This window comes from Hypomesus transpacificus, chromosome 3 (genome assembly GCF_021917145.1).
Source record: "Hypomesus transpacificus isolate Combined female chromosome 3, fHypTra1, whole genome shotgun sequence".
NCBI classification, from domain to species: domain Eukaryota; kingdom Metazoa; phylum Chordata; class Actinopteri; order Osmeriformes; family Osmeridae; genus Hypomesus; species Hypomesus transpacificus.
In genome coordinates this window covers 9,004,889-9,015,767 of record NC_061062.1, presented here as the reverse complement: position 1 = coordinate 9,015,767, position 10,879 = coordinate 9,004,889, and positions in this window count along the sequence as shown.

The following is a 10,879-nucleotide window of genomic DNA, read 5'->3' as shown; positions in this document are numbered from 1 at the left end:
ACACATTCTTCCACTTCAGTACAGCCGTGGCCAAAAGTATTGGGAGCGACATACATTTTGTGTTTGCAAAGCTTGCTGGGCCTTGCCATAAAATGACTGCTAACATAATTTCAGTAAGTCATATCATCAGCACAGGGGAAAGTGTGAACTAGCCAGGTGAAATCACTATCATTCTGATTGGATTTTAAGAGCAGATTGACTGCTGTAAAATACATTAACATTCTGTCATTTAGCAGACGCTCTTATCCAGAGCGACTTACAGTAAGTACAGGGACATTACCCCCGAGGCAAGAAGGGTGAAGTGCCCTGCCCAAGGACACAACGTCATTTGGCATGGCAGGGAATTGATCCACCAACCTTCTGATTACTAGCCCAACTCCCTCACCGCTCAGCTATCTGACTCGCTATAATAGGGGACTATTTGCATAATTGAAAAATGTGGCCACCAAAAAGCTATACAAAATATTAAATGTGCCTTATTATATTCCAGTATTCTATAGAAACATATGAAAACATTTTCCTCAAATACTGAACCAGCAAACTTACACAACATTTGTCATTGCCAAGACTTATGGCCACGACTGTAGTATATACTGTAGCTTTCCAAGTTCTGAGCACACGCTTCATGTTCTGTACCATTGAACTATTGTTTTCAGGTGAAAGGAGAATGCAATCTGAAGCTAGATGCAACTGAAGTGCTGTCCGAGTTTGGATAGTCTGGCGTGGTTTCCAGAGCAGCTTAGTCTTTTTGAAGGAGTTTGCCTCCTTTAAACATGTGGGCAGGAGCAAGAACAAGTACGCATGGAAATTTTACTTTTAAGGGAGACTTTGATCTGTTGACTTATTGACTTTCTTGTCCTCAATCCTCTTTCTGGTCATTTCTATGCTGGTCATGTTTTCCTACACGTACCAGCCAGATTGGGCTCTACGCTTGTAGACGTGTTTTGACCGTAAAATATTATGGCAGACAGTGTGAACGATGTGGAATTGAAGTTCCAGGGATTACCTTTAATTTTCTGCACATTAAGGCGGTATTGGGTCCATGTAATCCAAGCCACTACGGGGTTGAGGTGAGGATCTGCTCTCTCCTCACTCCCTACCATCTGGGTTCTAAGCTGTCTTAGAAGCATACTTTAATTATACCACTAATTAGGTAAATATCCAGTCCCCCATCACAGTTGGAGGTTTAGTAATGTAAAGGACGATGAAAAAACAATATTTGGCCACCGTCCATAAAACACAATTAACTTCCGACCGTCAAATTCTAGCTCGTTGTCATGGACACACTAATTAGCTTATCCCAGAGTTGGTTCAAAATCTTCCTGAATTTACTTTTTAGTTCTTGACTTTGGTCATGCTGTGCAGCTTCCTGAGCCGGTCGCTACTCTGTAAATACAAAACCTAAATCAAACCTGGTTTGTTGCAAATCTGCTTTGTTCATGAACAGTACAACTCTCCACAAACATCTCCACCATCAGTAATGGATTCATTGCAGTATGTAATGGCTGTGTACATGTAATATTTAAATCCAATTACTTCAGCACACGCACATTGGTTATATTAGTTATTTCACAAGGTTATATTAGTTATTTCACAATAGGGAAGAAGAATAGTGTTTCAAAACATTTCATACATTATTTTATTATTATCATTCCTAGAGTATAGATTTAATTCTCTGTCCATTCTGTACTAATCTAAATCATTACTGTTTACTTATGTATTTACTTATTCATGGAGTTGCTTACTTATTAATGAAAACACCTGTGGCAGACTGAGGTAAAAAGATAGATTACTGCCCCTATTATCGCAGGAAACCAATATCAGGTGGATCTGACAGGGATTCTTAAAATATACTTTTGTTCTTCCTTGATGATGTTTTTCTTTGTGATTTAACATGCTGCAGCCCATCTCTATCGAAATGACTGGCCCATTAAAAGGCTCAAAGGGAGGCTAGAACGCAACTCTTGAGAAAGCAATTAACACAATTAGGAAGTTAAGTGCTTAGGCATTGCAAAATTCAGATGACACTGTCCTCCCTTTGATAACTTAGGTCTGGCCCTCATCCAACAACAGTAAGGGATTTCAAACATTGTCTGACCTTGTTTGAAACGAGTGACCCAATCAATGGAAAGGATTCTCACCCCAAATGAAGATGCCATTTTTATATTTAACCTGTTACTAAATTCCATTAAACCTTAGTTGAGTGTTTTGTCTGGTTCCCTTTGAGATCTTTTTAGATACTTTTATCACATTTGCTTGTTTTCCCACCATTTCCAGTCCATTTAATAGTTGCCAAGATAAGCTTTAACATGTCCATGCCCTCTATGATACACACTAAAAGGCAGGTCAGTGGTCCCAAAATGATTACACAACAGTTATGAGCTTTTTGTAAAGTGTGGTGTCATCTGAGGGATTTAATTTACTGCTTTTGTCAACGTGAAATGTGTGTAAATTGAGAAAATACCAGGAACATCATCATCTGAAAAGGATTAAGAGACAAAATGTACTGAAGCTATCATATTGTACTTGCACCCAAATTTAGATTTTTTGGGGAAAAACTAATTTGTGAAATGCTGGGCCTCAATTTAACCAATGTAGTATACAATTGTCTAATGAATGATCAGCGACACATCTGAAGTCTTTTCAAATTCACAAAGATGAAGTTGGCATTTATTAGAAATGGAAAATCCAGACATCCTTTGTTGCCCTATAAAATGTGGATTGGAGGATGCCGTGGTTTGACTTTGATGGAGGCAACTGTCTTTGTATATGTCTGAGTATGGGATCACGGTGTGCGACCGATCGATAATGCTGTAACGAAATTCAGAAATAAGAACTTTGGTTTATTCAGCAATCTGACAATTGTTCATTAACCTGTCAGACCCTATATTGTATGGCTTCTCTGCACAGGGGCTTACTTTCCATAGTAATTAGGCAAACCTGGAGTTATTCGAGATGCAGTAAATGTCAGGCTGCCATTTTGGAACTTAAACATCGATTCATGTCGGTTTACCTACCTCCGTCTGTAGTGAGACCTGCCTGCCATTTGCTGAGATTACACCAATTGCCATTCATAACATTTAAGCTCATCTTGATGTTCCAGGTACCCTCTGCCTAAAGCCTCTTTCTGATATGCCAGGTGAAGTGCAGGCGGGTAATACCTGCCACATCACCTTTCAAGCTCAAATGTCCTCTGTGTGGACGAGTAACGTTTGGTGAGATCAACTCCTTCGTTGACTCACCAACCCTAGCCTGTGCACCTCTCAAGACACCGAGTGACGCGTGGCAAGAAGGGGCTGCCAGCGGGGTGACAGGCTCTCTTGCCAATCTTGGCCCTAGAGAGGAAGGATTGTCATGGGGGATAGGGGGAATGAGGAAGGGGAGTGGAAGTGGTGGGTGTTGATTGATTGCAAGGCTGATGTAGCTGGCGACTGGATTACAACTCCTGCTGCCACCGCATTGAATCCTGGGGAACGTAATAACATCCATAGAGAGATGTAGAGGGAGGGGAGAGGGGAGTAAGAGGGGTGATGCGAGCATAAGATAGAGGACGTAGAAAGGGTGTGTGGGGTTCACAGAAGAAACTAAGGGGAGAGGTGGACTGTTTTACACTGAGTGGAGAACGTGATAGGCATGATTGGTGTGGCTTACAGCACTGTTTAGTGGAAGAGTAAATGTAGATTTATACAAAACCATAAGTATGAGGAGAATTTGGGAGGTAAGGAATGTCCCTAGTCCCATTTGGACAAAAGTGCTAACTTTCACATTTAACTTCGATGAGGTAGTTGTTGTTAGGTGTTACATTTCATGACAGTCATGACATCATAAATGTTAATTTCTGGTTAAGGCTTTATCATCATTCTTACTCCTAAAATTCAGAATGCTGTAAATAAATATTGAGATGAGTACACATGTCTACAAATTTCATGATATTAATCCAATTAAATGAATCTCACCAAGGCTTTATATTTGTAGTGACTCAGATATGTATGACACACAGCAAAGACACAGCTACTATTGAGTGGGACAATTTGGTCCATTGCCAGGGAATGGATTTAGACCCCAAAAAGATTAAGTTTTGTACAGATTATTTTTACTCAATAGTAATCCATACTTGAAGATTGTTGGTTGATGTTTACAGGCATGATTGGAAGAGTGTTTGGACCTTCAAGCAATGTTCCTGGCATCTTACGCTATGTCTTATACCATTAAGTAGAATTGATGATTTAGCTTTGGGTGCTAACCTTTCACTAGCTATTGGCTAGTAATTAAAAAAGGAGGGTGTGCTGTAGGTAATTTCACGCATCATGGATGTGATGTTACATGAAAATTCTTTCATAGAAAAATATCTTTCCCAAAAGCCTGTTCATTTACTTGAACATGTGGCTGGACTAAGCTTTGTGTTACCACACAGTACAGAATTATAGCTGAGCTAAATTTCACACACCAAAAGAGAAAGAAAAGGATATGTTTTGATTGTAAAATGACTAGACTGAGGGTTATTTTCATCAAGTTCCTGTCCAAAATGAAGATTGAATTTATTTTTGAACATGGTTGGATGCGTTTTGTGTGTTCCGTGTACATTTAGGCTGGGTTGATTGATATCTTATAATTGTGGAAAAATGTATGTCAGTGTAGTTTTTTATCATTCATTTAAGCCATACATTAGTGAGCCAGACCTAATGTTAATCCGATTAGGATAATAACAATGTACAATTTGATTATTTTCTTCAAAAAGGAAAAAAACAACATTATTGTCTTCTTTTAAACAAATTAGTGTCAGAAATAATGTATTTAATACTTGAAAAACATTGACCTCAAGTATATGCCGTATGCCAATGAATACATTTAGCAACTAGTATAGACTCGCTTCTAAATAACTGGAGATAATCTGGTTTATGCTGTTGAGGGGGATCCATCATTCACTTGAACAGTAGGGTCAAATGTGACAAGAGCCTTTCTTATTGGCTGGGCCAATATCTAATAGTGTAGACACACGTGCGCATGGAAGTGCACACACTGTGTTTACAGAACTATGCGTGCACACACAAAGGTAGGCACATACATGCATTCACACAGACAGGTGCATGCTGGTTCCCACCACACTAACACCCAGTCTTACTGGCTGAAATATCTGCTCACTGGTCCACTTTTGACATGTAATCTAGAGCCTACAGCAGAGTAGAAAGAGCCCATTATAAATCTTCTCTGGGGCCGAGAGTGTTTTATAGGTTTCAGTTGGACACCAAAGCTATGCCTGGGCGGCTCCTGCTCTGCTTCTACTAGTCTGGTTGAATAGTAAAACCAGATACAATGAAAGCATGGTACTTAAGATGCACGGACATTATCTCTAAGGATAATACATGGAGGCTTTTTTGTGCATCCCCTAACTTCATAATTTCGTCGTAATAATCGTGACATGTGACCTGCACACGAGTTTCTGGCAGTCAAAAGACTCACAGCCGTGTGAATGTTAATGGCTGTGTGCACTGTGCCGTATGATATGGTTATTTTGCAGTATGGTATGTATGGTATGGTAATACAGACAATTCCTTGATTCTGAAGACCAAAACACTGTAAGAACTATGTATTTCTGCTCAATTTTTGTTGTTGTTGCTGTACTTTCTACATGCACTATTTGTATGTTGCTTTCGATAAAAGAGTCTGCTGAATGAATTAAATGAAAAAAGGAGAAAAAACACTTTACATTAAGTTGATGTCAACCGTAAAGTGACTTTCTGCTACACATTTTTTTTATCTCTTATACAAGAACCTTTTCTACAAAACATAAGGAAGCATTGAATCAATTGACTTATCTTCTTCTGGTTGTGGAACAACAGGTTTTGGTCTGCAAAATATTCCTACTACTTGTTAACACTCAGATTGAGGACACGTTCCTCTGCAATGCTACACTTTGTCAGACGTGTCAGTCACTCTGGCCCAGTTTTATTGAGTTAGAATGAAACTGCTGTCATTACATTTCAAAGAGCGATAAAGGCAGAGAGGCACACTGCTTGATGTATCCAGTTGAGGAGTTATACATGTTTGGCTATTTTAGACGCATTTCATGTCATACATGGCTGGAACTGTGCTCCTTAATCTAGCCTAGGCTTGTGTACTTTTTGTTTGTACCCCGCCCCCACACTCAGAATCTTGGAGTTATGATTAGCTTGTTTTATAATCTTCTGTCGATTATTAATGCAAAAAACATTCTGTACTTAAACATATGCCTTTAACTATTTAGCCCAGACAAGCAGCCCGTCCAATCATTTCATTTGGTTTGAATGCCGTCTGATCGTTAAGGTTGGTCTGAATGTAATGATTGATTGTATTTATTATGGTCCTGTGACACTTTATTTAATTTTAATGTCAAACAATTATATTTATTGTTTTATTATCAGGATGTGAAGTTTATGTTAGAAAATATGTCAAAAATGTGTCTCAACAACATTACCTATCCTGCCGTTGGTACCATGAGGGAGATTCCTAAATCGCCTCCAACGCACAATGAATTGTTATTGGCTGGGTTTAGGAGCATTCTAAGAGCGTTCTAGAGCGTTCTTAAAACGCTCCTAAGAAGCTCTGAGCGTTAAGAGCTTCTTAACGAATCTGGGAAACCCGGCCAATTCAGTGGCGGTTCTAGACAGATTTTACTGGGGGGGCCAAGGGGGTGCCATTGTTTAATCAGGGGGGCACATTAAAAACAAACAAATTGTATTTAAACATTAAATACTTTAATTTTGCTTTACATTAAAATCATACAAACGGCTCTGGCTCTCCCTCTTTCAGCTCTCTCAATACCTTGATATGTTTCTCTAACTTTTGTATTTACTGGGGCAAAAAAGGCTGCAATGTCCCTTCCTCATTTCATGATGACTACTAGAAGAAGAAAAACACTTTTTTTTTTCCCCCAGTCAGCTCAGGGGGGCCACAGGGGGGGCCAGGGCTGGTTTCATAAAGGTCTTAACTGCTTATGAAGATGACTCTCAAGTGCTACCAAAATATAAACGTACTCTAGTTCAATCCAAGAAAACACACACACACACACACAGCCTACTAGGTTTTGTGTATGAAGGGCAAGTTGGTAATATAAAAAAATGTATGCCTAAAAACATTGAATCTATCAATTCCTTCTCATAGGCAAATATGGTAAATCTGAGTGGAACCAATTAAGAATTGCTTTTGGGCAAGGTTTTTTGTAAATACCAAATGTGTCTTCTGGGGACATTACAGCCACGCTTGTGTGAGGAAAAGAAGAGATTAAAATCCATGTGGAGGATGATAATATGATAAAACCCAAGGCATTATTTTTGCTTTTTTAGAAATCTGTGAATATAGTACACACAGGGAACTTCAATATGCCCCTGGAAAGTTCAGAAAAGTCAAAGTTTGCCTTTGACCTAATGACATAATGCACAATACAAATATATGGTCAAAAGAAATGCAAATTGTAAGTGGCACATACTGTAACACAGTACTAGCTACGGCATTCATACCTTGTGCATTAGTCCAGGTAGCTTCCAGTACCTCAACCAACATCAACCACTGTGTGAATATATCATCAGATAGCAATGTTGTACATCTTAGCCGTAAACCCTATTGAGCTTCACAGCATCACATTCAGGTATCACCATTCTGTGCCATTATGTATGATTAAATTCAAGCTTTTCTACCAGACATCCAGCTCCCTTGTGTTTAAGTGTTACTATTTACACATGCAAAAATAATTGCTTTCATGAGCTCTCCAAATAAATACTTTATAACTATTTCCTTAATAATTGGGAAATAAATTTCTGGAAACATATTTCTGGCTTCAGATGAAAAAATAAAGCATATCTTGGAGAGCATGGAGTGTTATTGCAAAAGTCAACCTCAACTCCCACTAATCACTAAAGCTGTCATTTGGCTGAACAATTTCCTTTTGGCGGTCTCAAGCATGAGGTTGCAAAGTAATTGAATTTGAAGGGTAATTCAAGTTTTACAAAGTGCAAGCAGTTGTCATGTGAACAGCCCCCCCCCCCACAACTTCCACCCCATCCCCTTTGCCTTTCATCTTTGTAATTTCATTGCACTCTAGGACACAGTAACAAGGTTTTCATCACTGAAATGAGACATCAGAGGTTCTAAGTATCACATTTTCATCATATGCCATGTAAAATAAATCAAAAGCCTTGATTAATTTGTCTTTGCAATAAAATTTGCCGTTGTGAGAGGAGAACACAATGAAGGATGGTTCGTGGTCGGAAGGCATTTGAACTCTGGATGCATAACTCTGTGTGTGTTGTGATAAGCACTGAGTGTACCAGGGTGAACCGCACACAGTTAATGAGATGGAACGCAAACCAGACTAATGATTTATTTTGCGAAAATAGGCTTAACATGAATAAAAAAAAATCACATAAATGTTACGGGAGGGCTTCATCTGTCCCTCCACCAGCTAGTTGTGCCATTTTGTGTTTGTAAAATGTTTTCACATATATTTCAGCTCTGGAAAAAAAATAAGAGCCCACTGCACGTTTTTCTTTCCTTTCCAAATAATTAAATAAGTAATGTTTTGAGTGAGGGTTCAACTTACAGTGGCCTCATTGAACCTTTCTGCTCCTCACTCAAAATGTTCTTTCTCAAAGTTTTTGGAAAGGAAATTAAAAGGTTTATTGGTGTCATCTCAATTGTATAATGACTGCATGATATTGAAACCCTAACCCTCTATATAAACCCTCCCTCCTGCCCAGATTGGGAAGTTGAGCGAACAACCTAATTCAAATTCAGACATCCAAGCTTACTTTCAAATGTTAGCGTCAAATAATCAAATAGAGCAAAATGGTGTGTGAGAAGGACAATTCAAAAAGTACATTTAATAACATTTACAAGGTGTAGTTACTGCTGGGCACCATTATGGTTAAGCTACCAGAAGTGGGCTCGTCTAATTAACTGTGGATGGATATGGATGCCACAAGAAATTAATGTTCAAGTGTCAATGATTGTTAAGGAAACATGCCTTTTTGGATTTCATAAATAACTGTATAGACTCTACCACTCTACCACCTGGGCCTACATATTTGAATCTTTAGATTAGAATTTTGCATCTTCACATATTTTATAAGTATTATTTATCAAAAATATATATTTCAGCAAGGCAATTACAAAGCTAGCTGGCAGTGGTGAATGTCCCTGGTGATCTTCAGTAAATTAATTAAGTACTTTGGACGAGAATCTTGTTCAGACATATTAAATTGTAAGTATAATTTTTTCTGGGTTTCCGTAAAGATAATTCAAAAAAACATAATGGAATTGTTGCTACAACACAAGACACAATATCAGCAGGGAAATAGAAGAATAAACTGACCGTGTCTATCATAGTCCAATCCTCTTTTTTGGAGCTCGGTGAATCATTTTACAAATTTATGAAAGAAAACATATTTAGGAATCTTGGATAAAGTCAGGGCTCAAAACTATAAATTGATGATCTATCTCACTCTATCTCATATTAAAGTTATCAGTACTGTGCCATGGGAATATTGACTGAAGGAGACTGGAGATTCCACATTAATACACAGGTTCAGCGGTTTTGTGAAAACCACGGTATAATTGTAGACAATAGCATCAGTACTCCCTGTTCTGACTCAGTGAATCAGACTCACTGTAATTGTGAGGAACAGTATCTGCTCCAACATCCCCCTGTTGGTTGTTTTGTCAAATTTCACCCACAAAAATACAATTTGGGAAGCAAAGCAGCTATTACGAAAAACTGTTAACGCATTGACCCAAGTCACTGTTTGTCATCAAAAGAATAGACTGCCTATTTGATTTCCTCCTTGCAGACACACACACACATATTCAGATTTCTACAGGCCACATCACATGCATGGTTTATGCCATTTCCCATTGTGATTACAGTGGTTTTTCATCATCACAAAACCATTATGGGATTAAAAGAGTCTGATTGCAGAATGCTAATCACTGAATAATACAAAGGGCCGCACGTAAGCATGGAGGGGGGGGAATTAGATCAAACCCCGTCAAGGGATAACATGAAGGGGAACAGTGATGGAGAAAACAGTGAGTGAGAAATGGAGAGAACCTGTGGAGAACTCACGAGAAAAGAAGAGATCCAGACTGAAATAGTGGGAGATATAAAGACTACCATGGTGAGAGGGAGGAGGGAGTGAAAAAATGAAAGGGTAGACAGAGATAACAGGGTTGGGGGGGATGACTGACCAAACAGGGTGGATGAGAGAGTAACACAGAAATGAGTGTGGAGAGGGAGTGATGTATTAAGGGAGGAATTGAGTCATAGCCATGGACAAACAATGTAAATTACAGGGACCATTAGCATAGTGATTATCTGAAGTAAGCACTGCCTTTCAATTCAGCCTTTACATCACCACAGTTTCACTAACATCAATCATACAACCCTTTATTTGTCAAAGCACTGCTGTGTCTGGTCTGAGTTATGTCCCAAAATATTTTTTTAAGCTACATTTTAGTCATTTAGCTCTCATCCAGAGCGTCTGACAGTAAGTAGGTACAGGGACATTCTCCCTGAGGCAAATAGGGTGAAGTGCCTTGCCCAAGGAAAAACGTAATTTGTCACGGCCAAGAATCGAACCGGCAACCTTCCGATTAATAGGCCGACTTCCTAACCACTCAGCCATCTGAAAATGATATATCTTTTAAGACTATTGATTTTTTTGTGGAGCCAGGCGTGTCCTCCCTGTCAATTCTGCTTTTCAATGTCCCTAGGTTTTTGGGTTAAGAAAAGGCTGCGCAATGCTGTTAGGCTTCAACTTAGCACATCATTATGTAATGTGTTTTGTTACACAACTGTTTGCTGACATTTCAATTGGGAATGTGCTTGTGCTACAAAAGAGACAATTTG